Here is a 7,734-nt window from a genome sequence, read left to right on the forward strand (position 1 = left end):
CTGACCTGCAGTGCACTCTAAGTCCTCGGCCAAATTTTTACTGGCAAGTCATCGAGCATGCCAATACTGAACTCCTAAAATAACAAAACATCCGGGCACTTACATTTTTGGTTCCCTTTAGAATTATAACCTCTGGGTAAAGTAGTTGAATTTCTGCAAAGTCTCCGAAAGGAGGAAGTCAAACACTTAAAAATCACAAGTTAACATTTCCTTACCAGAGCATGCACATTAATACATTTATATATAATCCACATAATCTCAAATTATTCAATATTTCTCAAGATTAGAACATTACAACAACAGGCCCTCCAGCCCATAATATCTGTGTTGAACTTGATGTCAAGTTAAACTAATCTTCTCTGTCTGCACGTGATCCATATCCCTACAGTCACTGCATATTCATGTGCCTATCTAAAAGCCTCTTAAACAACACTATTGTATTTGCTTCCACTTCCATCCAACAGTGTATTCCTGGCACTCTGTATAAAAAAAAAAACTTGCCCAGCATATCTCTTTTAAACCTTTCCCCTCTCACCTCTGTCCTTCATAATTTTATACACTTCTATCAGATCTCCTCTCAGTCTCTGACACTCCAGAGCAAACAATCCAAGTATTAGGTTTACCTAAACGTTGACTGGATTAGTGGGGTATTCGCTACAAGGAAAGGTTGGACAAACTTGAATTGTTTTCTCTGGAACGCTGGAGTTGTGAGAAGACCAGAAAGAAGTACATAAACTTATGAGAGGCAAAGACTAGATTGCATAGCTTTAAATGATACGGGCAAAATTTAAAGCAGTGTTGGGTAAGTTTTTTTGTTACATCAAGAGTGTTGGGTGCCTGGAATACATGGCAGGGCTTGCGGAGGTGGAACAGACACAATAGTGGTGTTTAAAATACTTTTTGATAGGCACATGGATATGCAGGGAATGGAGGGGTATAGATCACAAGTAGGCAGATAAGATTAATTTATCTTGGCATTGTGTTTGGCACAGACATTGTGGACAAAAGGGCCAATTCATGTTTAACCCAAGTCCAGAGCTAAGATAAACCAGACAGTGACAGCAGACTTGGATTCTGGCCAACTTCTGTTTACCTGCTAGTCCAGAAAGTTCAAGCAATCCTGGATACAATAGCAAAGTGATCACTTGACAATAACCCAAGAACTTAAATAGTAGGAGAATAAGTTATATGGCCTCTTTTGCCTGCTCCATCATTAGCCAATCGGATCTTGGCCACAGATCCACTTCCCCACTTGTTTTCCATCTCACTGTCAGCAGGAGGTGCAAGGACACATTGCATCACCTACAGTTGCAAAATAAATTGCATAAGCAGCATGGTGATTGTTGGGAAAGATAGAGCGGTCCAGAGAGTCGTGAACGAAACAGTACCTGGGACATGCTGACAGGGGTGGAGGGGAAGATGTATCTGGGAGGGGAAAATCTTTGAAGGTTGCTGCGATTGCGGAGCGTGATTCGTTGAATGCAGAGGCTGATGTAGTGGAAAATGTGGACCAATGTAACCCTATCCTAGTTCTGTCCCAGAGGAGAAGGGGTGAAACAAGAAGTCCAGGAAATTAATGGGATGTGAAGCGTTGTTAGCATAGAGTAGAGAGGGAAGCCAAATTTCAGAAAGAAAAATTGTTGCTCTGACACACTGGAGAAACAGAATGCAGATTTGCGATCACTTTGCAGAATATCTGGGACTGTCTGCTGGTATGTACCAGAGCTTCCTGTTGCCTGCCACTTTAATTCCACATCGGACTCCACTCTGACATAAGTCTGTGGCCTCCTATACTGTCACAATGAAACCCAATGTAAGCTCAAGCAACAGGACCTCATCTTTTGTCTGTGCAGCCCTTGGGACTCAATGTTGAATTCTACATCTTCAGGGAACTTGATGTCTCTGTCTGTATCTGTCTCCCATCTGTAATGTAGGCTCAGTTTCTTTTTATTCCATTTTCATCTCAGGGAGTGGAGAACATGCCCAGCCTGACATACCAAGCATAACTTGCTGCTCTGCATTCCACAAAAAGAGAGAGAAAGCCCTCCGCATCTCCCTGGTTAACTCACTCCTTCCCACCCAAACCACCACCTCCCCAGGTACCTTCCCCAGCAACCGCAGAAGATCAACACCTGTCCCTATACCTCCTCCCTCGACTCTGTCCAGGGACCCCGACAGTCCTTTCAGGTTAGGCAGAGGTTCAGGTGCACCTCCTCCAACCTCATCTACTGTATCCGTTGTTCAAGATATGTACTCTTATACATCGGCAAGACCCTACGTAGACTGGGTGATCGTTTCACAAAACACCTTTGCTCAGTTCGCCTGAACCTGCCTGATCTCCCGGTTGCTAAACACTTTAATTCTCCTTCCCATTCCCACACAGACCTTTCTGTCCCAGGTCTCCTCCATTGTCAGAGTGAGGCTAAACACAAATTGGAGGAACAGCATCTCAGATTTTGCTTGGGCAGCTTGCAGCCCAGTGGTATGAATATTGATTTCTCTAACCAGGTAGCCCCGCATCCCTCTCTCTCTATCCCTCCCCTACCCAAGTCACATTAGCTTCTCATTTTCACCCAACAAACAGTTAACAATGGCCTGTTTCCTTTACCACTGTTACTTTTTTGCATATATTTCATTCATTGTTCTTTAACTCTCTACATCATTGTCTATATCGTTTGCTTCCATTATCCCTTACCAGTCTGCAGAAGAGTCTCGAACCAAACTGTAACCGATTCCTTCTCTCTGGAGATGCTGCTTGTCCCGCTGAGTTACTCCAGCTTTTTGTGTCCAAACTACATCTGTTGGTTTGGCTCACAGCTGCCATTTGTAGCCCAGCAGCCCTTACACACATCCCACAAAGAGTAAAAGAAGCTTCAGTAGCAAAGCACTTGGCCCCATTCCCATTACAAAGCATTGCATATTTTCCAGAATGATACCCGTAACCATGGTTAAACTACAGGGAGCATTCACAGAAATCAGTTACATTCGATAAAGCTTAAGACTTTTAGATTTGAATTTTTCCTCCTCACTGTAACCTTGTGGCCAATTTTTGTATCACATACAGACTTCTTTCTCATACAGTCTGAATCATTAATATACCTCAATAAAACTTGGGCAAGATAATGAGTCCTGTGGAACTGACACTTCTCAAGGCCATGGGTGACTTTACACCTTTACAGGTCCCATCACTGTTTGCTCACCGGAACCAAGTATCCTTAAAAAGGTAGAAACAAAGAACTGCAGATGCTGGTTTATACCAAAGATAGACACAAAGTGCGGGAGCACGACGTGAGAAGGGCTCTGACACGTGTGAACACGAGGAAAGCTGTAGGCCCAGATGGTATATCTGGGCAAGTACTTTAGTCTTGTGCTACTCAGCTAACTCCAGTGCTCACCACAATATTCAACCTCTCCCTGGCCATGTCCGTGGTCCCTGCCTGCTTCATCATTGTACCTGTACCAAAGAATGCCTCTCCAGCTTGTTTGAATGACTACCGTCCAGTGGCCCTCACCTCGGTAGTCATGAAATGTTTTGAGAGGCAGATCAAGAACCACATCTGCGCCTTCCTCCCTCGCAACATGGACCTGCTGCAGTTCGCATACCGTCCGAACAGATCCACGGACGATGCGGTCTCCCAGGTTCTGCACACTGCTCTCTCTCACCTTGACAGTCAGTAGGGGGGCTATGTGAGGATGCTGTTCATTGACTTCAGTTCAGCCTTCAATACAATAGTCCCCACCAGACTTGCTGAGAAACTGATTGATGACATTAGAGGAGGAAGGCCGAGAGCCCATGAACTGGTCTTCATCGATGGAACGGTAGTGGAGTCAACTTCATGTTTCTGGGCGTGCATATCTCTGACGATCAGAAGCCAAATTAACCTACAAACCTGTACGTCTTTGGGTTGTGGGAGGAAACTGGAGCACCCGAGCACCCGAGGAAAATCCACGCAGTCACGGGGAGGATGTGCAAACTCTGTACAGACAGCACACATAGTCATGATCGAACTGCCGTGGTCAGGTCTCCGGCTCTGTAGCATAGCATCTCCACCACTGTGCCACCCCAGGAAAGCAGCTGGCATAATCAAGGACTCTCACCAACCTGGCCAAACTCTCATTTCATTCCAGCCATTGGGAAGAAATTATAGTAGTCCGAAAACTGTGACCTCCAAGTTCCGGAACAGCTTCTTCCCGACAACCATCAGGCTCTTGTACACGACAAACACCAACTAAACTACAAACTGCCTTGGTTGCACAAAGGATTTTGGGCTTTTATTTTGCACTGATAATTATGTTATTTATTGAAGTTTATTGTCTAAGAGCACTGTGTTTACGTACCTGTTATGCTGCTTCCTTACATACAATGCCCTCCATAATATTTGGGGCACAGACCCATCATTTATTTATTTGCTTCTGTGCTCCACAATTTGAGATTTGTAATAGAAAGAATATCACACATGGTTAAAGTGCACATTGTCAGGTTTTAATAAAGGCCATTTTTATACATTTTGGTTTCACCATGTAGAAATTATAGCAATGTTTACACATAGTCCCCCCATTTCAGGGCACCAAAATGTTTAGAACACAGCAATGACAAGTAGTCATGTTCAGTATTTTGTTGCATATCCTTTGCATGCAATGACTGCTTGAAGTCTGCGATTCATGGACATTACCAGTTGCTGGGTGTCTTCTCTGGTGATGCTCTGCCAGGCCTGTATTGCAGCCATCTTTAGCTTATGTTTGTTTTGGGGGCTAGTCCCTTTCAGTTTTCTCTTCAGCATATAAAAGGCATGCTCAATTGGGTTCAGATCAGGTGATTGACTTGGCCACTCATGAATTGACAATTTCTTAGCTTTGAAAAGCTCCTTTGTTGCTTTAGCAGTATGTTTGGGATCATTGTCTTGCTGTAGAATGAACCGCCGGCCAATGAGTTTTGAGGCATTTGTTTGAACTTGAGCAGATGGGATGTGTCGATACACTTCAGAATTAATTATGCTACTACCATCAGCAGTTGTATCATCAATGAAGATGAGTGAGCCAGTGCCTTCAGCAGCCATACATGCTCAGGCCATAACACTCCCACCACCGTGTTTCACAGATGAGGTGGTATGCTTTGGTCTTGGGCATTTCTTTCTCTTCTCCATATTTTGCTCTTGCCATCACTCTTCCTCTCATCTGTCCACAAGACCTTTTTCCAGACCTGTGGTTGCTCTTTTAAGTACTTCTTGGCAAACTGTAACCCGGCCATCTTATTTTTGCGACTAACCAGTGGTTTGAACCTTGCAGTGTGGCCTCTGTATTTCTGTTCAGGAAGTCTTCTGCAGACAGTGGTCATTGACAAATCCACACCTGAAGAGTGTTCTGTTCTGTTCTGTCGGACAGGTGTTTTAGGGATTTTTCTTTATTATAGAGAGGATAATTCTGTCATCAGCTGTGGAGGTCTTCCTTGGCCTGCCAGTCCCTTTGCGATTAGTAAGCTCACTAGTGCTCTCTTTCTTCTTAATGATGTTCCAAACAGTTGATTTTGGTAAGCCTAAGGTTTGGCTGATGTCTCTTAACAGTTATATTCTTGTTTCTCAGTAACATAATGGCTTCTTTGACTTTCATTGGCACTTTGGTCCTCATGTTGATAAACAGCAATGCATCTTTCCAAAGGTGATGGACTGGAGGAAAGACTTGGTGCTGAGAGCTCTCTTATACCTGCATGAAGGAGGCAATTAAACACATCTGAGCAATTAAACACATTTGGTCAGTCTGATCACGTCTCATTGTTCCTGCTCCCAAAGTACTCCCCGCTCATCAGACATGTTAAACCCACAGTGAGGATGGTTAAAGTGTGGTTAGAGGAGGTGGACTCCACACTTCAGCAGTGTTTTGGAAACACTGACTGGAAGGCATTTGCAGCCCAGGCCACCCTTGACTCCCACACGGACATTGATTCCTATACATCCTCTGTTCTGGAATTTATCAACTCCACCATCAACAGTGTTACCTACCTCAAACGGGTTACCATATTCCCGAATCAGAAGCCATGGATGAATAGCGAGGTCAGGCTACTGCTGAAAGCACGGGACACCGCTTTCAGGTCAGATGATGCCCCAGCCTACAGTTCATCCAGGGCTAACCTGAAGAGGGGCATCAAGAAGGCCAAGCACTGCTATAAGCTAAGGATTGAGGAGCACTTCAATAACAACTCCGACCCCCGATGCATGTGGCAAGGCATCCAGGCCATCACGGACTATAGGCCCACCAACACCACCCCCACATCCAGCGACGCCTCCTTCCTTGAGGAGCTTAACCACTTCTATGGCCGCTTTGACAGGGACAATTCAGAGATGGCCATCAAGGCTGTGCTCCCTGCCGATCACCAGCCCCTCACACTCACCCCCTACGACATGTACGTGGCACTGAGTAGGACTAATGCACGTAAGGCCGCTGGCCTTGACGGCATCCCCGGGCGCGTGCTCAGGGCCTGTGCTGCGCAGCTGACAGACGTCTGGACTGACATCTTCAACCTGTCACTTGCCCAAGCAGTTGTCCCCACGTGCCTTAAAACCACCTCCATCGTGCCGGTGCCAAAACACTCCACTGCGGCAAGCCTCAACGACTTCCGCCCAGTTGCACTTACTCCCATCATCACCAAGTGCTTCGAGAGGCTGGTCCTGTCACACCTCAAAGGCTGCCTACCCCTCACATTGGATCCCTATCAGTTTGCCTACCGCAAGAACAGGAGTACGGAGGATGCCATCTCAACGGCACTTCACTCCGCCCTCTCCCACCTCGACAACAGAGACACCTACGTAAGAATGCTGTTCATCGATTACAGCTCAGCATTCAACACCATTATACCCTCTAAACTGATCACCAAACTCGGTAACCTGGGCATCGACCCCTCCCTCTGCAACTGGATACTGGACTTTCTAACCAACAGACCCCAGTCTGTGAGGTTAGACAAGCACACCTCTTCAACCCTCACCCTGAACACCGGCGTTCCACAGGGCTGTGTGCTGAGCCCCCTCCTCTACTCCCTCTTCACCTACGACTGCACACCTGTACATGGTACTAACACCATCATCAAGTATGCAGATGATACAACGGTGATTGGCCTCATCAGCAACAACGATGAGTCAGCCTATAGGGAGGAGGTCCAGCTCCTAGCAGCATGGTGCGCTGACAACAACCTGGCCCTTAACTCCAAGAAGACCAAGGAGCTCATTGTAGACTTCAGAAGGTCTAGGGGTGGCACGCACACCCCCATCCATATTAACGGGACGGAGGTGGAACGTGTTTCCAGCTTCAGGTTTCTGGGGGTCAACATCTCTGATGACCTCTCTTGGACCCACAATACCTCAACTCTGGTCAAGAAGGCTCACCAGCGTCTCTTCTTCCTGAGGAGACTGAAAAAGGTCCATCTGTCTCCTCAGATTCTGGTGAACTCCTACCGCTGCACCATCGAGAGCATCCTTACCAACTGTATCACAGTATGGTATGGCAACTGCTCTGTCTCTGACCGGAAAGCACTGCAGAGGCTGGTGAAGATTGCCTAACGCATCACCGGTTCCTCACTCCCCTCCATTGAGTCTGTCCAAAGCAAGCAATGTCTGCGAAGGGCGCTCAGCATCGTCAAGGACTGCTCTCACCCCAGCCACAGACTGTTTACCCTCCTACCATCCGGGAGGCGCTACAGGTTTCTCCATTGCCGGACCAGCAGGTCCAGGAACAGCTTCTTCCCTG

The sequence above is a fragment of the Leucoraja erinacea genome, chromosome 33 (genome assembly GCF_028641065.1).
Source record: "Leucoraja erinacea ecotype New England chromosome 33, Leri_hhj_1, whole genome shotgun sequence".
Lineage (NCBI taxonomy): Eukaryota > Metazoa > Chordata > Chondrichthyes > Rajiformes > Rajidae > Leucoraja > Leucoraja erinaceus.